Source organism: Anabrus simplex, chromosome 3 (assembly GCF_040414725.1).
Source record: "Anabrus simplex isolate iqAnaSimp1 chromosome 3, ASM4041472v1, whole genome shotgun sequence".
Taxonomy (NCBI): domain Eukaryota; kingdom Metazoa; phylum Arthropoda; class Insecta; order Orthoptera; family Tettigoniidae; genus Anabrus; species Anabrus simplex.
Genome location: NC_090267.1, coordinates 67451496 through 67474120, shown reverse-complemented (window position 1 = coordinate 67474120; position 22625 = coordinate 67451496).

Here is a 22625-nt window from a genome sequence, read left to right as displayed (position 1 = left end):
GTCTTTGACTTCCAAATTTTCCCGGTGAATATTTCTTTTCCGTTTCTCCCGTAGAGATCTATCTTCAGGGAATTTAAAAGCTTCAGCAACGGTATAATTAGATCTACAACCACGAACGCAGCAGGAACGACCCATTTTGTGAAATGTTACCGCACGGCAATATAAACACTATTATACATTAAAAATACCATCATATAAACTCCTAACAAAACACCATACTGATTAACCGTTATAGATTACTATTTTACCGAACATATACTTTATACTTCAATAACTAGATCAAAATAACACTCTCTAACAGAATGTAAACACAGATATGAACCAACCACATGTCTCAAACGCTCGCCCATGAAGTCGCCATTTTCCTCCCAATCGATAGTAGCATTAAGGTCTGATATATTATAGTCGGTCTTGATATCTCAGACCTTAACCGACCTATCAAAACTGTCCATACTGGCGGCAGCTGGAGTGCCAGCATGCGTTTGTTTTGATTTGTGTAAGCCGTGTTATTACCAAATAGTTATGGTCTTAAGGCTATAGATCCCCCTTAGTGCCCTAAGAAGCTGTTTGATCTCAAAGAGCTTATTTATTCCAACAATATCGGTGGTGATTAGGTTAATGTTGATTCTCGTGTTTTTCTCTGAAAGTATTTTCTTCATTTTTAGTTACCTATGCAATATGTTTATAGTTTAATGTGCTGCGTGCCTGGATGTAAGTAAGAGCTTCAGTGTTCCCGTTTCCAAAAGACGTAGTATTAAGGCAAAATTGGGTTGAGAGCATTCGTAAGGAAAACTTCGAACCGAATCATAGGCTTAATAATGTTGTGTACATTAATCATTTTATCATTTTTGAAATCAAATGTATTGTTAAGGAAGACATTTTACCCATAGAAGGTGGTGATCTAATTCGAGTGCTGTGCAAACTTCTGAAGTTAAAACTAATGATGCCTATCCTAGCATTTGCCCTATCAGCCAGCGTACCTTATTACAAAGAAAATTAAATCAGTCCCAGAAAGATCCGGAAAATCATGACTAAGATTTATGATTTAGAGACTAAATTAATCTTAAACGGTGGTGCAAGAATGATGTAATTAATTTTCAACGTTTTATAATGAACATGCATAAACTAAACCTAACCCCATTTCCCCTGAGTAAACATGAGGATTATGTTCTTTTTATATAAAATACAATTATGCCATCAATTCTGGTGAGTTTTAACGTGGCGAGTGCTTTAGGTGGTCAAGTGTATCGTACAAATATCGCTTGTACCTACTCAACAATACAGGTGGATTTTGGAGGGTTGAAATTATGTTGGAGAAATGTGTTTGCGTGTTTTACATAATGGGCTGTGGTTAATGGTGGTGTTACATAGTATTTCATGTAAGGTTAATAATGTTCTTTGTTGACATCTATATATCGTATTTGCTGACCGGAGATTCATATGTGAAATATTTTTATTCTCTGAGCCTGTTTCAACCGGACGTTGATACAATACGTTATTTTCCCCTCTGAAATTTCATTTAGACTTACAATACGCGACAAAGCCACTTTTGGTGTTTAATTATTCATATTTTGAGTTAGTGAGTTGCATTTCATGACGTTCGACTTGTGATATTTTCTTTAGGTGACTCGGAATAAACATGCACAACCTTTCCCTCAACCTCTCATATCGCACACCAATGTCCGCCATTTTTTTCTGGATTACGGTCTGATGTAATTGTAGTTGGTCTTGGAAAAACCGAATGCAAAAGGAAACAATCGATTGTAGCAGTAGTTGACGACTATTGAATAATTCGGTAGGTTTCATTAACAGGTTGCGCTCAGTTTAGCGTTTTTTCCCACGGATGGGAATGGGAAGGATTTGGAAATGAAGTCGGCCGTGGCCTATCACAAAGGTACCTATCCGGTATTTGCCTGGTGTTGAACATGGGAAACCATGAAAATCACTTTCAGGTTGGGCGAGGCAGGACTCAAACCTACGCTCTCCCGAATGCATGCTACTACAGTCGCGCTGGAGCTCTGCGGAGATTAATGCGTGTAAAATAAACTATAAATAATAGTGTTGCTGCCATCTCACCACGATCAGTTCTGAACATTTGCTTTTCTAGAAGGAGCTCTTCCGGTGTTTTGTGTTATGTTTATTTCTCAACTCACAAAGTAGTATGAATTGAACACTAAAACCAGTGAGGATTATAGCTTTCGTTATGTTCCTTTCAAGGCAAAGTACTTATTTTATTCATTTTAAACACATCAACCCTCCCTGTCCTGTCATGTGTTCGCCTGTCATACGTACTTTGCAAACCCATCACATGTGTACGAGGTGCTTACATGCCTGGTATCCATTCTGTGGCTGAACTCACTCCCAGAAAACTGCTTGCGCCTCAATATGTCCTTCCTCGACTTCCGCTGTCTGATGCGGCATGCAAACAGCGCATGCTGTTCTTACATATATCTAAAAACGTAATTGCCCGCTTTTGAAAATACTTACATATTTGGACTTGTACGCAGATGAACTTCTAAATCAGCTGCATGAATTTGTGCCTTCCATTTAAAAATATGGAGTTAGTATCAATATCTCGGATGTTAATCACCGTATGAGGCTAAGTAGCACGTTATTTTACAAGACCCTGCGTGCCATTTAAGAATATGAAAACAGAATGCCGATATCTTTAATGGTTTAGAAGTTATTTCCGTGTAACATGTTAGGTGAATAACCCTGTATACTGTACCCTTGCGATGGCATGTGTGGCGGCGATCCTCCTGTAGGCTCCTGAAAGGAAACTCTCACCGCTCACGTAGAAACTTACTTCAGGCAAGACCAACTGCAATACTCAGACCACAATACAGAAAAAACATGGCTGCCGTACCAGGCCAAAGCTGACGTGGCGAGGAGTAACCTAATAATGGTCGTGATAATATTACAGTACGAAAATATTTATTGAAGGATTAAAAAAAAACAGAATTTGATACGTAAAAGAGAAATAGTAATTTACGTGCTCTTTATCCAGGGGATTTTTTTCTTGTTTAACGTCCACTATCACATCGAAAGGTTTTGGCGATGGATGGAAGGAAAGGGCTACGAGTGGGAAGGTAGCGGCCGCGGCCTTTATTAAGGTACAGCCCCGGCATTTGCCTGGTTTGAAAATGTGAAACCACTGAAAACCATCTTCAGGGCCGCGCGCTCAGGGTTGAGTAGCTGTGATCTTGCATTCGGAAGATGAGAGGGGTTCGAATCCCATCGTCGTAGCCCTGAAGGTGGTGTCCCGTGGTTTCGCATTTTCACACCAGGCGAATGCTGAGGCTGTACCTTAATTAAGACCATGACCGCTTCCTTCCCACTCCTATCTCTTTCCTATCCTTCCGTCACCGAGAACTTTTGATGTGTTAGTGCGACGTTGAATAACTGGCAACAGAAAAAAGCATTACAATAAACAACAAGTTATCAACGCCTAACAAATGTCACTTCGTTGAAAACTCGAATACGGACTTAAGAAAAAATCGACACAGCACCATACAAATAAGTAGTTTTCCGAACATTAACACTGTGACCCATTATCCTATTATGCATCATTCACCAAAATATTGAAGTTGACTAAAACTAGCACTACACACATCCTACAACTCCTCTTTTGAAGTTTCTTGGCAATTTTTCATTTGAGATCGTATAATTGTTGATAAAATTACTGGCCAGAATTTTTACACAGTCCTTTATAATTTTTGACGAAGAAACATCACACTTCCACACATCATTTGAACAATTAATGTTACTTTCAAAGGTTAATACAAGGCTAAAACAAGGACTCTATTTTTCAGAAAGTTCCCCAAAATAAAGATTATGTCACTCATTTTAATACTACTCTCTCTGTAATTACCAAGGTTACTTACCAGAATTTCACATTTTCTCTATCTCTCACAATTGAGGTTGCCTTGGCCGTAACATCCTAATATCAACTTTAATTTTTTTGCTAGTAAAGCAATAATTTTAAAATACACTTGCACTTGTAGGTCACTCGTCACTTTCATATTGATGGAATATCTACTGTAGGTCTTGAGAACATTATAATATTTCGCAATCACGTTGAATGGACTCATATTTTTGTCTTAAAAGGCTGAAAATATCTGTATTATCTTCACACCAATGTTTAAATGCTACTTCGTCTCTCAGTGGCAGTTGCTGTTCATGCTTTTTAGGGCACCTTCTTCCTCGAAGTAAATAAATGTTATGCGAGAGACAGGTCTCAGTGGACAATTTAAGATATTTCCTAGGGAAGCGAATAGGTTGACTATTCTCAACGGGAAATATAATATCTTTGTTGACAATGAACTTAGAGTAAAATATTTGATGCACACGACAAGTTCATTTTTTACAGCAAAATTTTCCCTATCAATGCACCGAATCCATTTCTCTCGAAATGGAGAGGGCAGACATACGCGAAGAATTTCCGTAATTTGACCCGCAGAGAGGTACACAATACGGCACACTACATTCTAAGTAAACGCCAATAATTATAACACCACCTCTCAAACACATTGATAAACAAACACATAACCTGTACGGTACCACGTTGAAACACGAAATAATTATCCTACAGGTATTTTAAGCTTCCACGTAAAAGCGACTGGAGTCACAAATACTTCCGTATCAGTATTGAAAATCACGAAGTACGATCATATGCCCACTCGAAATACCTATTTCACAATTATTGCTTTAAACTCGTATCCACAGTCTCATTTAACCTACGCCTGGCCCGCACCCACGACCATATTGCCATTAATCGAAACCTGCCTTGAGGTCTGAGGATTGTACTATAGTTGGTCTTGCTTCAGGGGTGGTACGTCCATGGTTCTTCGATTCATAGGGTCGATGGGGAATCCAAACAACTACAATGGGTCAAGATAATCTGCAATAACGTAGCCCAGACTAATTTAAAACCAATTAATACAATTTATTGACAATAAAAAATGAAACCAAACAAAATTAAACTCAACTAAAATTTGGTAAAAATTGAAATGAATTTACTCCCGCGCAAAGGAGCGGTAAATAATACATAATAACAATGATTCTGAAGTAAAAAGTATCCTGAAAAATAAACCAAAATCAAAAGAAAAACTATCACCTAACTATACTTAAGAATGATTCAAAATCAACTTAAATTAAATAATTAATTACTCTCAATAAATGATAATAAAATTAAATCAAACTGCTTCAAGAGATTTAACACAATTAATTCTTTATGACCAAACATTTTCAATGAAACTAGTTCATTACAGCGATAATTCAATTAATTCAAAATAATTAGGTGACCTAGCATTGCAGACTGTTAACCGTGCGAAACGCATTGATCAAATGAACGTGCCTTTCTACACATACAATACAGAAATTATACCGCTGGTCACACTTAACAACCATTCTAATTACAACCTATTATATTATGTGCTGTTGTGGCAGGTTTCAGCACATTTAAACAAACAACTTTGCGGCATTTATTTTGACATTCAGGTAATTTATCAAGGTCGGCTCAGTGATATGACATATTTTCTCAGTTAAATTTACTGTTTGTTGGGATTTACATTGCGATGTCTTTCATTAAGTTAAAGAGAAACGTTCCAATTTAATAACGGGTTGTCCTTTCTTACTATTATTAAATTAAAGGATCAAATCACCCTTGAAATGATATACAAATATACAAAACACTGTCAAACGACACAATCCTGTAATAAAATATCTACACTGAATTTACAACATTTTTTTGACGTTCACGCATGTTCCTACCCTTATTCGAACACAAATATCAGCGACCTAAATTTTCTCTTACCGTATCAGATACAGTACCGTGGTTTTGTTAACTGGCATCTTTAGCGACTCTCTTCTATATCTCACTAAATATACCAGTAACTCATGTCTCCACCACATTTCTTGAGTATATTAAATGCCGTAGCATAATTAAATCTTTACACTTCTGGTCAATGGCAAATAGCAAAAGTTACCACGTCAATAAAACACAAATTAAATCACAGTTTGTAACATGGTCACTCACCTGGTTACAGTTTACTTTTTACATATTTTACTCACTGAGGTTCTACTGTCGGCAATCAATCCATAAATAATTATCCCCCCATATTTGTACTACATTCGTCTCCGAATTTAATCATTTAAACATTTAAAAATCACACTGTACCTATCTCGTTGCTACCTTGGTTATTGATCTAATTTATTCACTGGTCCATTTATTTCCACGATAATATCTACGAGCACCTTCGTCTCTGAAGTGATAATAATAATAATAATCGTATGGCCTCAGCTACCGTGTGCAGACATTTCAATTTGACGCCATCTGGCTGTCTGCTCGTCAATTTAGACGTTCCGTTTTACTCTAGGCCCCCACTAGATGGCAGACCGAGTAAACCGAAACTCTCTTGGGCGTCTATGGCTGAGATTTAATTAATTTTGTCGGGTAAACACCAAATGTGTCACCAGAGATCTTTTACATGCCGACATCGTACGACATGGAGTGTCGAATGGACTTTTTTCCGCCCTTCAAAAATCCGACTACCTCTGCCGGGTTTGAACCCGCTATCTTGGGATCCGGAGGCCGACACTCTACCGCTGATCCACAGAGGCAGCTCTGAAGTGATGACTTCATCTATCATTCCTTTTATGTCTTGTCATCCCTGATGATTATTTGCGTATTCAACACCTCTTATCACTTTCTTTTCATTTTTATCCACGTAGATTTGAGTTACGATTCATCGAGCTAATTATCTTAAATTGACATGTCTTCTGATTCCTTAAAGACGATTATCAATTATTTTTTTCACGACATGGCCCTCACAGCCTCTTCTCGGGCATTTCACCTATTCATTATACTTGGGTGTCTGTCTGTTAGGTCATCAGCCCAGAGGCTGGTTGGATCCTCAAATAGCACCACCAAAGGTTGTGCAGTTATAAGGAAACCCCAAAAACCAATGGCAGCACCAAAATGAGGCGTACTAGGCAAGATGGGGAGTGAGGTAGTTTGCCATTGCTTTCCTCACTGGGTCAGAAAGTACTATTGCAGCACGACTGACCCTATGAGCAGCACCTTTCATAACACTCAGATGCACTAGTCATGCTCTGAATGTCATTACTCAGCACTACCCATACCCCAGCAACTTCCATATTGTCACAGCCATGGATGTTGACTAGGACTTCGGTAGAAGCTACACTTTACTCTGGCCCGTGCCAAGAGATGGATGCAAAAGTACTGTATCCATCAAGAAATGACAGCAGGCAGTATACTTGGGTATCATTTGACAATTGTAATCGTGCTTTCAACCTTCCAATCGGACCTCTTTATTGTGTTACATCTTATTCATACCATCTCTTGCAATTTAGTAACGGAATACATATTTACCAACGCTGCATTCCTATTTCTATACTCAAAATCTGATTGCCTACACAATACCTTTTGCTCCTGCCTTTCAAACTTGCGGATAATTACAAATCTTTCCTGATGAATCTGACATTAGATTATTATTCTCACTTCATTTACATTATTCATTACCCACAAATTAATATTTTTTCTTCTTGAAAATCATACACTACCTCAGCTAAATTTATAACACTTTCATGATAAATGTATTATTATTATTATTATTATTATTATTATTATTATTATTATTATTATTATTATTATTTCGCCCACCTAATCGGCCATTTATTTTGTTTGGACAAAATTATCAATGTGACAAATCATTGCCAAATACACGCAGACTAACTAGTTTTGAAATATTGACGAACTTCATCTGACATCTTCTTCTTCTTCTTTTTATTTGTACGGTGCTAACTCTCCTTCAGAAAACTGACTGTTGTATTTACTCCAATAGGCGTCGGATATCTCGAATTATTAGAACAAATATCAAATTGAGACTGATACACGCAATCTTATCTCGCTCATCATGCTAAATTAAAACATTCAAATCCCGATCGTTAGACCTGACTGCTCCAATCTCTCATTTGGACTATCATCATCATTATTATTAATATTAGGTATGTGAACTCAATTTCTACTTCTCACTGGGGATTTGACATCATTCTAAGCTAAATGTAGCCAACACTTTGCCCACCGCCACATTCATTACAATTTCTTTTAAACATTCAATATTTTCTTTACCTTGTGCGGGCCATTGATAGGTTACTGCATTTAGTCAGCCCTCATTTCCATGACGAAGTTAGCCCATGACAAAAGCCGTAAGCATGGTACGGGAACAGTAGAATTCTCCAGTAGAATGCATTTTTATTTCACTGGTCACACGCACCAATTTATCACACGCTAGTCTTGAAGCTACACACTAATTACACTATTTTTTACAATTAGATTATAAACCGCGTTTGTCTCTGGGATAAACTATTCCTATCGCCGAAACAATCCTTTCCTGGTCAGGTGGTCAGACATTATCTAATTCTGCAACATCCAGCTCCCGTTAACTATTTGTAAACAAAATTTCGTGGTCACTACCTTTGTTCCCAAACAGTATTAGCCTCGGAATGTGTCCTTGACCACCGTCCTTTCATCTACGTGAAATGCTGGCTAACATCTTCCCTTCTGTTTGTGCGAAACTGCGACTTTAATGAGTCTCTTTTACCTGTACTATCTTTACCATTAGTCTTTAAAACTGATTCCATCTCTACTTATTTTCATTAATTGCTAGAGTATTATAGTCACTTCCTTGACAATAAGCTACCCTTAATATTTAGCATATGAGGTTATTAAATTAATTGCACGATTTATCCAAATTTAACTGTCTATCGATATAAGTCTAATTAAAGTTTATAAATTTCCACTCACAAATGTTTTGTGTTGGACACGTAGAACGGCACTGGTTTGCGTTACTTTCGACATGTTTCCACTTCTCTTCATACACAAGATACTTATTACTGCAGCGCGACTGATACCAAGTAACGGACGAATCCTGCTGGTAACTGATGCCTTCTCCGCGTGCTCGGATTGTTTTGTAGTTTTTCTGACCGCGCCCCGGAACTAATTTTGAAGCCAGGGGTAATGAAATGTCGTATGGCTTTTTGTGCCGGGAGTGACCGAGGAATGTTCGGCTCGTCAGGTGCAGGTCTTTTGATTTGACTCCCATAGGCGTGGTGATGAGGATGAAATGATGATGAAGACGACACATACACCCAGCCCTCGAGCCAGCGAAATTAACCAATGATGGTTAAAATTCCCGAACCTGCCGGGAATCGAACACGGGACCCCTGTGACCAAAGGCCAGCACGTTAACCATTAGCCGTGGAGCCAGGGGTGCGGATTAATACAGTTAATCACGTTGATATCTCTGATGTCTGTGGATTAATTAGTAAACTAAATATTGTCCATGGGTCCAAAAATGAGTGCTATTGCACTACCGCAAAGAATTATAAGAATTATAAGAATCATTCGTGCACATTTAAATGAAATGATAAACGTCAGTGTTGTAATATCTCCTAGTGGATTGCTAACGACGTACCGTAGTTCGGCACTTTTTCTTGGACGAATCAATTTCACACACTTCAACGACGTAGTTGCTTATAATTAATTATCCAGGTTTTAATTTTGCACTTAAATTGTCACAAAAATTTCCTAATTAAATGAAGACAAGAACACTGTATTTCGACTTTAATTCACCTCCAAGTCGCGAAAACGAAATGTCTTATTTACTTCAGTTGGGCGGTCAAATTTTTCAATGTTATGATTGGTTGAATATGACCTATGGCCCTGTTGACGTAGTCCAAGTTGGACCGAACTACTGTGACAAGGGGTGTAGGGTAACTCTTTATCCTTGTTTTCAATCTTGTATCCTTGTCTATGCGTTAGGTGTGGCTCCTTTGTTCCGATGTTTCCGGCTTCCCGTGGGAAATCCTTCATTATTGTCATTGTTGTTATTTCAATCATATCAATTTCCTTTATCACATTACACATTCGCATCGATTTAATCTCGATATTAACATTGATAACAGTTTCTTAATTTTTTCTCAATTCACTTTAACATAGACACATTGAGTTTTGGAAGTAACTGACTCATATCTATGGCGTGAAGCGCAAATACATTGCAGCGGAAACATGCAACATCCTCAACGACAAGGTCATTTTATTCACAAGCGATGTGGCAGGTAGTTCATCATTGCAGGAGTATATGATTACAAATTCAGAGCAAATGAATCACACATGACACAGTAAAGGGTGCCTCAATAGTCACTTCAATAAACGGTATACCCAACTCTGGCGGCAATGTAGGCATGTATTCGCGGATGCAAACGATCACAAAGGTGCCGAATAGCATGCTGCGATAGATTGTCCCAAGGATCGTGCACCTTTTGATGCATTTTGGCAAAGGTTCTTGGAGGCCCTGGAGAAAGTTGAAGTTCCCGCTTCATCATGTCGCATACGTGTTCGGCGATCTTGCTGGCCAGGGCAGTTGTTGTACACCAAGTAGAGCACGTTTTCTCGCAGCGCCTGTATGTGGCCGTGCATTGTCCTTCTGAAAAAGCACATCACCTTCCTGTCAAAGAACTTTCAGGAGCACGGCGACAACAACATGTACAATGTAGTGGGGAATGATCGCGTTACCCTTCAGAATCACCAACTGTGACCGCGAGTTGTAACTGATGGCCCTCCACACTAGGAAGCCTGGGGTGGGACCTGGGCGAATGCACTCTGGAATAGGCCGCTCACCATTTCAACGCCGTACACGTGAACACTCGAGAACTTTAGTATCTCGTGGCCAGAAATGTTCATTTCAGGCAATAAATCAGTACAGTCCTCAGAACCGCCCAGTACCTGCTTACACATTCTCTCTCATTGGTCACATCTATTAGACACGTAACACATGCACACATCTGAAGAGTGAAGGGGAGGTGGAGAGAGAGAAGTACGGGATACCTAGTATGAACGAAACACGCCTGCCCGCACGTCCCCGCTGGCTTGACAACGAAGAGAGAGGAGAATGAGGGGAGTCCTTGAAGACAACAGACGTACTGTATATATCAAGTCACTGAGGGTCAAATTATCCAGTTTCTTTGTAATTCTTGTGTGCGGAGGCTGGCTGAAATGATAGCGGTCTCGACCATGACTTCATTATCACCACGTTCAACCACTGTAAGAAAGAATGACTCATATTTTCGTCAATAATGTCCTTATAAAATTAAACTACTTTAATAATCATGCAGACACTGTCAAAAGAAGAATTAATATACTTTGCATATAGAATATACACGGATATCAAATTTGAACGCAAGAAATTAAGATGAAAGAAGGTAACTGTTTCATATAAAAATTTATGGGCCGGGCGAGTTGGCTGTGTGGTTAGGGGCGCGCAGCTGTGAGCTTGCATCCGGGAGATAGTGGGTTCGAACCCCACTGTCGACAGCCCTGAAGATGGTTTTCCGTGGTTTCCCATTTTCACACCAGGGAAATGATGGGGCTGTACCTTAATTAAGGCCACGGCCGCTTCCTTCCCACTCCTAGCCCTTTCCTATCCCACCGTCGCCATAAGACCTATCTGTGTCGGTGAGACGTAAAACCATTAGCAAAAAAGTTAGGGCCTACCCTTTTACTGAAATATTATACCATTCATTTTTCTTAATATAATTATGGGAAATGGGATAGAAATTAAATGGGATAAAATGACGTTTAAAATACAAGACAGAAACAGTGCTTATATTTAAAAGACATGTAAATGAAGAATAGTATTCACAATCCAAAATGAAATAATGGTAGGTAAAAATAATATATTCTCATAATATCTCAGTAAAATGTCTTAAAAGAAAAATGCATTTTGCAAGAAAAAAAATGTAAATAAATAAAATGAACGCTTCCTGCACACGACAAAAATGTATTTATATAATCTTAAACAGTGTGCTAGTTTTCTATAAAAATACTAATTTCCTACCAATTCAAATGACTGGAGGAATCTAATTAGAGAAAAACGGAAACAATGGTTTTTCATTACTTTGTTAATAGCAAGGGTGTTTGGAAAACCGTTCCTATGGAGTTATTGTCAGCGCTGATCAAACAATTAAATGCCACACGTATTGGGGTGGGATTATATCGTGTACATTTTCCACAAGTAAATTACAGTTAATTAATTGTTTGCCAGTATAGCTAGAATATTTAACCATAGAAACACCTTAATCAGTTCCCGAGAAAATTGTTTTGGGAGTGACCTCTGAGTGCGTAACGCGACAGGCCACACCTCCTGGACGACGAACACATGAGACGTTGCCTTGGTTACTTCTCCTTCATCCTCAGGGTTGGCCAAAATCTTCGCCCAAACGTTACCTGTTTCCTTTTCCACCCGGAATTCTTGTGATCGCGATTGTAAGTGCATCACTTGCATATAGACAGAACCTACTCTCTTCACTGAAGACAACAGAGTGCCATTCCCATCTCCAGTCGACTCTTTCACAACGCCAGAATAGCCGTGCTTGACGGTGTCGTGGTGTCAGTAGTAGTCTGGCCAGTGGCACACGTGATCGTAATTCCGCTGCAAGCAGACGATTTCCTATGGTCCTTGGTAACGCAGGAGTTGCAACAGGTAACCGGATTTCGTTCCTGGATGATGTTCGGTCGACCGCCGCTGCTCGCACAACGGGTCGATCTTGACGTGTGTCTGTACTACGCGGACGTCCGGAGCCTGGTCTACGGGTGTAGGAATATTCCACAGATCACTGATGAAAGCAGCGACGCACCACCGATACATTGTGGCCAACCTGTGCAGCAATCCGTCGGTATGTCCATCCAGCTTCCCGCAGGCCCACAGTGCAGCCCCGTTCAAATGGTTGCAGTTGTTCAACAGGAGCAACGCACTCGTCGGCGGGGCATGGTTGTACCCTAGAATGAATGTTACAAACACTGTTCGCCTCTAACCTCAGCACAGTTACCGCCTGCAGAGTCAAAACAGAGTAAGCACGAACAGGACTCCTGAGCGCCATCTGATCGCCGATATCCGTGACAAATGATCACTAACACAACAACCCCTCAGTGTGCACATATCATACCCAGGTGCCATTGAACACATTCCTTGACGATGTTACATGTTCTTTCCGGAACTGTACATACAGTTATCATTTATTTTGTTAAGAAGGAAGCCTAGTAGTCTCTGTGGCTCAGGCGGCAGTGCGTTGGCCTCTCACCTCTGGGTTCCGTTGTTCAAATCCCGGTCACTCCATGTGAGATTTGTGCTGCTTTTCCTTCGGGTACTCCGGTTTTCCCTGTCATCTTTCATTCTAGCAACACTCTCCATTATAATTTCATTTCAGCTGTCAGTCGTTAATCATTGCCCCGGAGGAGAACGAGTACAACAGGCTTCGGCAGCCGACACAATACCTATCCTCGCCGCTAGATGGAGGCTTCATACATTCCACTCCTGACTCAGTCACTGTCTGGAAAACAGGTTGTAGGTTTTCTTCTCTCACGAAAGAAGCCTACTTTCCAGTGTCGACTAAGTAACTTAAAAGAGTTTCAGCGTCGCTGGAGTTGAAACAAGGCAGGACTTAATTAAGATAAGTTCCAAACTTCAAATTCCTAGGTGTTCGGATAGAAATAAACATAAATATTCCCAAATATTGAATGTGATTTGGTAGAATTTGATGATGTTCTTTTAGGAATGTTTGATAGTGTGTGTATTTATTCCTTGTTTAATAATGTGTTTGTGACAGATATGTATTAGTGTACTATTTATATTTAACTTGTGTGTTCGACAGACTGAAAAGCTTTTAAGTTACATTTATTATTTATTTCAAGGGATCAACTATTTCCCAGAAAATCCAATCTGCCACAAGAACAACGTTTAATTAATGAGAAACGAAATCATTTAAAACTAAAACTTAAAGTTAAACACATAACAATAACTGTAAAACTACGAAAGAGTTCATAAAATATCAATCAACATCGCAATGAAAATATCTACAAAAAAGTCACTGCGCAATAATTAACAGAAAATCGAAATCTTGAAACGGTGGCGGTGATTATTGTTTTAAGAGGAATTACAACTAGGAAACCATCTTCGAAATCCTATAAAGTAAGCATTCAATAAGGTAATACAGCTAGTGGACAATAAATTGTTTCAACGAGATCGAAAATCGAATTCTAAAAAGGCTAAAATTACGAATGCAGAGCATCAAAGAGCCCATCGGATGCGTCTGAAATTAAGGTGGCCGCGCGTCTTCAGGCGACTTCGCCAGCCGACCACACCCAGACTAACCAGATACTTACAGCCTGTCACGTGGTTCGTATTCTAAAACGTATTCTCCGTCAAAACTAGCGGTCGTAACCAGGGGTGGGATCACACGAGCACGTGAAAACCCTGGTAATCGCAAACAATTGCAATTTGCACGATAATGTATGATGAGAAAAATATTTTTGTAAATTGAGAACATATGTACGAAGTTGTAAGTGTCGACTTACTTTCCGTGTCCATTTAAATTAGGCACCAAGCCAGCTGATCACAACCTGGTTGTGAATTACAAAGTTGGGCGTCTGGGGCAATGCTGTGAGTATGGTGAATATGAGCACAATTCCCTGTGTGATCACGGTTGGCTAGTTCGCTTCCAATGCCTTCTCCTAAAGTTCGTCTCAATTCTCAAAGATGGCAGCATGAATCGCGTAGTCCGTGGCAGTGGGTAAGGCACGGTGCTGCTACCACGGAGTGGTTAATTGACCAACCACAAAGTGTAGCATAATAATTACTTAATGAACCAAAGAGGCTTTTAGTTAACTTCTTGCTTACAAAATAGATTTGTTACATTTCATCTTGTGTAGTTGAAAGTATAAATTACAATTCCTACAACTATGTCGGCAACCCTTCAGTAGTATGGGAGTATACAGGGGTGTATCAGAACTATACCGACAGAAAAATCAAGGATGTTCTTCGTGTTACTGAAACATATCATATCGCCCCAGGGACTTTTATTTTCATATTGCGCAACACTGTGGAGGCGTTAAATTTGAAAGACTTTGTTTGCGAGGTGGCAAGCGAACGGCTTTGTGCTGGGCCGCGCCCTGGAAGAGCGGCCGGTAGCCAGGTTTGAATCGGCCTGTGGTTTGAAAGTTTGAACGAGGCTGTGGGAGTGCTGCGGTGTCACATAAACGTGCGGCGAGTTTGAAAGGAGCCAATCGCGAGCTGTGAAAGCGAGTCATAGAGAATTGCGCGGGGTTGCTAACTTCGATCATCACAGTGCCGACCTATTAGAAATAAGGGTGAAATCTGATAAATATCCCGTGCTCCACGGTTTCGATACGTCTGATGAGTAGTAATTGAATTTAGACTTCTTTATCTGGTCATTTATCGGCTAACTTCTACCTATATATTTGCGTGGCTAGGTTCTAACGGTTGTGGGCTTTGTCCTGAGAAAGCGGTTGAAACCTCGCGCCATAGCCAACAGGGCCACCCCCTGTTTTCGGAACGACGCGGGTGGGTCCATAAAACCAACAGTGGCTTGGGGAAGCGGGCTGTCTTTCGTGAGTTGTCGGTGGTACAGAAGGTAGTCTCCACGCCAGTCGAGATCGCCATTTTCTTTGTTCGATATCAAAGTGCTACAGTGACGTTATTTCTTCATGATTGCTATATGAATATTATACACATAGAAGCGTGCCCAGACTACAGTAAAACGTAACGCCCTGGTGTAATTTACATTTAATAAATACGGGAGTTACAAGTCCGTATATGTGTATTTACCGCTACGCGTGTGACGCTTCGCTCTTACATCAAGTGCGGTAGGTACCACGTATGTGTGAACGCGGTAAATAAAAGGGACGATAGCTGTGCATACCGGGAAGATTGTCGTGAACTAATTAGCTGTATTACACGCCAACGTTTCGGGTCGATTTCGCGATCGCGGAGAAAACGTGTTCGATCGTATCGTAATTGCTCTTGCATACGGACGGACCCGGGGCGCATTCCATGATACTTCGATTCTGATCAAAGAATTAATCTTTATCCAATTATGTGTGCTAAGCAATATCTCCTTAAATAGTGTGCGCGTATGCAATTGAGCAAGTGTAGTGTTAACCTGTTTTCCATTCATTGTAGGAGTGTTATCTGCAAGGACAATCATGGAAGCTACATGTGTAATTCATATCTTTTGTAACGCCATCAAAGAGGATATGATGGCCGAGTAATCTCCTGACGCTGTAGTTGTGCAGGTGGTGTGATTGCTGAAGACAACAAAGCTAAGTGGATATGTCAGATTTTTAAGCATGTGGGTAACATTTGAGGTCAGTTCAGTTTCATCCAGTTTTTAGGGTAATATTAACGGTAAATGTCAATTTGCTAAAGATGAGTAATTATATTGTCAATAAAGCAGTGGGAGATCCAGGGCTGCATGCATGCTAGTGCCCTTATTTGTTGCAGTGATTCATGGTTAGTTTAGTTATGGGAAAAAGGGCTGTAAATAGGTAAAGTTAGGAGTGTGTGTGCATGCATTTTTTTAATCCTTTCAGAGCATTCCAAGGAGTATGTGTTAAGTGTTAGGAAGGTGGATAGTTTCATCATTAACGAGGCCAGGTCGCCTTCTCTTTGTGGAATAATTATCAGTAAAGACCAGTGTAGGCTTCTTATATTTTATCTGTGCGCGATTTCAGATATACACTGACTGACAGAGCAAATGCAACACCAAGAAGAAGTGGTTCGAAAGGGATGAAAGTTGGGGGAAAAACAGAGACGGCACGGACGAATAATTGATGTTTATTTCAAACCGATATGCAGGTTACACAATGCGCACGGCATCGACTCAGTAGTATGTAGGACCACCGCGAGCGGCGATGCACGCAGAAACACGTCGAGGTACAGAGTCAATAAGAGTGCGGATGGTGTCCTGAGGGATGGTTCTCCATTCTCTGTCAACCATTTGCCACAGCTGGTCGTCCGTACGAGGCTGGGGCAGAGTTTGCAAACGGCGTCCAATGAGATCCCACACGTGTTCGATTGGTGAGAGATCCGGAGAGTACGCTGGCCACGGAAGCATCTGTACACCTCGTAGAGCCTGTTGGGAGATGCGAGCAGTGTGTGGGCGGGCATTACCTGCTGAAACAGAGCATTGGGCAGCCCCTGAAGGTACGGGAGTGCCACCGACCGCAGCACATGCTGCACGTAGCGGTGGGCATTTAACGTGCCTTGAATACGCACTAGAGGTGACGTGGAATCATACGCAATAGCGCCCCAAACCATGATGCCGCGTTGTCTAGCGGTAGGGCGCTCCACAGTTACGGCCGGATTTGACCTTTCTCCACGCCGACGCCACACGCGTCTGCGGTGACTATCACTGACAGAACAGAAGCGTGACTCATTGGAGAACACGACGTTCCGCCATTCGCTCATCCAAGTAGCTCTAGCCCGGCACCATGCCAGGCGTGCACGTCTATGCTGTGGAGTCAATGGTAGTCTTCTGAGCGGACGCCGGGAGTGCAGGCCTCCTTCAACCAATCGACGGGAAATTGTTCTGGTCGATATTGGAACAGCCAGGGTGTCTTGCACATGCTGAAGAATGGCGGTTGACGTGGCGTGCGGGGCTGCCACCGCTTGGCGGCGGATGCGCCGATCCTCGCGTGCTGACGTCACTCGGGCTGCGCCTGGACCCCTCGCACGTGCCACATGTCCCTGCGCCAACCATCTTCGCCACAGGCGCTGCACCGTGGACACATCCCAATGGGTATCGGCTGCGATTTGACGAAGCGACCAACCTGCCCTTCTCAGCCCGATCACCATACCCCTCGTAAAGTCGTCTGTCTGCTGGAAATGCCTCCGTTGACGGCGGCCTGGCATTCTTAGCTATACACGTGTCCTGTGGCACACGACAACACGTTCTACAATGACTGTCGGCTGAGAAATCACGGTACGAAGTGGGCCCTTCGCCAACGCCGTGTCCCATTTATCATTCGCTACGTGCGCAGCACAGCGGCGCATTTCACATCATGAGCATACCTCAGTGACCTCAGTCTACCCTGCAATTGGCATAAAGTTCTGACCACTCCTTCTTGGTGTTGCATTTGCTCTATCAGTCAGTGTATATTCGCTGCCACAGGAACGCCACGACGTCGTCGTTGGGTAGTTAGGTTCTTCTAATGAGCAGAGACGACAGTAGATCGGGGTGGAGATTATTGCGAGGGTTGAGAGGCTGAGATCGCCTGATATGTGACGCGGAAGTCAGATACGGATTTGAATGCCTGTGAACATGGCAAGGAAGGGATGTTAGCAGGGCAAGCTGCTTTAAACAAGGTTGGGCTTGGATATGCCCGCAGAGTAAAGAGACAGAGTCGAGAATCGAACTCCCGAGCCGCTAAGACGGAAGGCCATGTGTGACGTTTTCCTTGAGAGCGATTTTTGCGGTTTATGTATTGAAAGGTGAAGAAGTGATGCTGCTGTTGTCATAGAAGATTTTATAAACGGGAGAAATAATTAGTTTACGTAATGAGGTAGCAGTATTTAGAGACAAACCTTCTTTTGTTGTGCGAGCAAGTCCGGCTGGGATAGCCGTGAAGGAAGCAATTACCTGCACCCCGCCAAGTGTAAGCTGCACCCCGTTTGCCTGGAGTCCTTTGCGAGGCAGTATGAATCACGTTCCAGCTGTGTTCCAGTCCCATGAAAAGTGAAACTTTCCACTAGTCCAAGGGGAATGTCCTGATCGCCCTGGCGGACTAATGACCTGGTGATGAGGAAGTGCTCTGACTGCATGTATATATTTTCTTTATATTGTAATTATGCTGTTATTTTACAGGAGTTGTGTTTGTATACTTATGTACCTTGTATCGGAGTGCCTTGTCGTATTTGTTGTAAGTGTGTTGTGTCTTGACGAATTAATCTTTGTCTCTGAAATTTAGCCCGGAGCTAATTTTCTCTGGTGGTATGCAGCTTCAGGCTGGTTGTTTGCGACAGATCGGATCTGTCAGTAGAATCTGTGTAGTATATAAGTTAGGATCCCTGGATTTTCCCTTATCAGGATTAATAATTTTGTATATGTAAATAGGTGTATTATGGAATGAAACTGGCGTGACTTTCTCTTGTCGAAGCATAGCTTGTGGACGGTCGTAATCGAAATTCCCCTCGGGGAAATCGGCATATTCACTTGGCGGCGTTGTCGATAATTAAAGATGTAAATCAGGCCAAGATTTAATATTTTGTTCTTTTATAAATTATTTGGTCGGTATTTGGACCGACATATTTCAGTAATGTAATATGTAGTTGTTCTTAATGTGCACGGCACATTATGCTTTTATTATGACAGTTTGCGTCATGTTTTATTGTATTTTGTGGAATTTCGTTAGAATGAATATTAATTATGTGCTCTAGTGAATAAATCCATTTTACCCCTTTATCTGTCTCTTATTCACAACAAATGCAACTGTTTCCCATTCATATACACCATTGGTGATTTTTTTTATAGAAGTTAGATTTAATTTTCGCCCATAGACCGAACGAACCACGAAGCTCTAACCGACTGAGTCTGGCATTGTGATATTGATGGATGGGAACGGTTCATTATGGTAAGAACGATGGTGCAATAGGATTGGCGGAGAAATCTTTTCGAGAAAATGAGGATATTTGTTACTTCCGGGTCCGTGATTCAAATTAATGAACTTGTTGTATATGCTATACCAGAGAGCCAGCTGCTGCCTGTTGCTGTGTGTCAGAGGAGGAAAGGGAATTGAGGGGAAGTGGGTAGTGGGAGACAGAGGTAATGCTCGGTGCGAATGCACAAGTTTCTCGTACGTTTCGCATAGTCGCTTCCCAGCCCCAGTAGGCAGTGTACAGTCTGTTCTGCACATTCTGGCGAATGAACGTACCATTTCCACTTCTATTATAACGTGGAAATTTAAAAGTGTCATTGTTTAAGAAGCCTTTCTCGTGGTCAGTCGAGATTTCTTCTGAGGACGCAGAGCACAGTTTTCTGCGAAACGTTAAGAATTTCACCTTATTTTCTTGACACGGCATAAGCCCAAAAGCCTATACACTATCATGTCAAAAATTGTTTCTGTTTTAGTTTTATATTCTTTAGATTCTTGTAGTCTAAAATATTGAATAAGTTTAAGGATATACTTTCTTACTTCTTATATAATTTATATTTCAATTTTATTTGATTTTGTATCAGTATTTTTTTAAATGTTAAAGTTTAATGTTTAATTTAATATTTTTATATTATAAAATGTAGTTAGTGTGTTCATAAACCTGTATTGTGTCATACGGAGACGCTACATAAAGGGGCTTTTCAGCCTCAGTGGCATGTAAATCATCATCAATAAATTCAATTCAATTCAGTTCAATTCAATTCAATTCAGCTCAATTAAATTCAATTCAATTCAATTCAATTCAATTCAATTCAATTCTAATTCAATTCAATCCAATTCAATTCAATTCTTTCTCTTTCCTGAAGCGCGGCAGCGACTTGTGATCAAGCATAGCGAATACGGCGAGTTCGTCAATTTCAATCGCGCGCCTGAAAGTAACAAAGTAACCTCGTTTTCTCCGCCAATCCGATTGTACCATCCTTCTTAAGGGGAATACGTACTGCCTATGCTGACAATGGTAATTTCTCCATTTTTAGGTACGCTCAGGTAAAAGGTCCTTTGTCCTACAGATTTGAAACTTTATAGTGTTATTGTATGAACTTTGTTCTTTACAGTGCTGCAGTGATGCATAGTTATTTTTTGGGAATTGTTTTCCAAATTTAAAAAATTTTCATGAAAAATTTGAGTAATAATTTTTTTTTGGTCTCATATATTAACATATCTAAAATAACCTGGTAGCTTTACAGAGAGAAGGTGTGGAAGTATCACTGATAATTATTTCAGATTTCTACCTTTTATAGTTTTTTTTTTCCTGAGCGTACCTATATAAGGAAAAGACAAAAGCAGAGAGCATTAACATTAAAGTTTAGCTTATATAAATCTTAGCTGAGGTGTAGTCTAGAACCCTCCTGCTGCATATTCCTCATTCTACTTGTCCTCCAGATTCCTTTTCATTGCTCTCATTGACTTACTTATCTTGGCTTCCACTATAAACAGCTTTTTATCCTCCATTTTGGGTCCGACGAACATCAAAAGCTTGAAACGTACTGAGCGAATTCCACCCTGGTTGGATCCCCAGCTGTTCTAGAACTTTAATTCAGCCTGAATTTCCCATATTAAATGATAAAACAGCATCATGTACTCCTAATTTTAAGGTTTTATATCCAACAAAATTATTTTTAGGTACCGGTATACGGCTCCAAATAACACTGTTAAAAGACTCGTTTACATTTTGGGTTTTCCCATGCAAACATTTCTTCAATAAATCGGGATGGGCAATGCCCTTATAAATGGGCTTAATCAGAAGCATCACACCTCCTGGAAGTACCTGGTGTTTGTAGGTTTCCTTGTCTTTATTATACGTGCACCAAGAACCACGACAAGCAACTCAGTAACCCGAAATAATAAGCTACCATAAAAACCTTGAAGAAAAATCTAGCCTAATATTGCTATAACTTGAAGTTGAATTAAAGATATTATCTGTAAAAAATTATGAAGGTGGATTAAACGTATTTTTCAGATCCTAGATGTTATCTGTACATCATACAGTATAATTATGTCTTGGAAAACTTCATGTTAGTCTGTTCTCTTTTTCTGTCTAATCTTGGGCAAGTTTCGGTACTGATGCCGTTTGTGCTATTTTGGATATTTCTGTTGCTGTGGGCAACTTTTCTTCGTGCGATTTCGACTGATGAGAAGCTCCAACATAGTCTTTGTGGTTCACTAATGGACTTTTATTTCCTAGAACTAGAAACTTATCAAAAAGTAAAACCCAGCCTACAGTCAGAAGAGGGCGTGGCATTTGTAAATGGGAGGGGCCATGGAATATCTAAATTATGGGCACTTGTAACGCGATTTCACTGAAATAAAAAACGGTGCCCTATTGTACACATACCAAAGAATACTAAAATACATTAAAGTGAATTTCGCAAATTTTTGCAAAAATTGAGGTATGTACTCCCCTTAACATAACACGAAGAGCATCCTTGAATTTTTTGTGTCGGTATAGTTCTGATACACCCAGTATTTTCCTTACAGTGAAGGGGAGGGTTTCTATTACAGCAATATTACCGGTATGTAAGTTATTTTTAAATTTCGGGTGTTAAATTCATGTTTGTATTCATCTCGGTGTATTCTATAATACGTGTATTATTGACTAACTAACTGGGTTCCCGTTAACGTATTAACAGAGAGAAGTAACTTCATAGGTTTCTTTAATCTACTGTCTACTCTGTGAGCACACCCGAATATTTTAAGCACGCGACGCCACTGGTCTTAACCCCGACAAAGCCCCGCTCGAGTTTCCTTTAATGTTGAAAACATTTCTAATCAGTCAAAGTAGGCTAAGTGGCCCGGAGAGGCTTCAAATTGTGAGTCTTGGATAGCTCTATCAAACTAATACAAAGTGCACTAGGAAAGTTTTGCAATACGCAAAAACGGTTGGCTGGACACCCCTGTTATGGTGAAGGATGAAAACAGGGGTGAAAACCAGTCTAGAAGACAGCAAGGCGCGACCTTCACACCAGTTGTTACCAAGCAGTGGGATTGAAAGCAAGTTAAGATGTCAGTGTGGTCTAAAGGTGAATATCGCGCAATT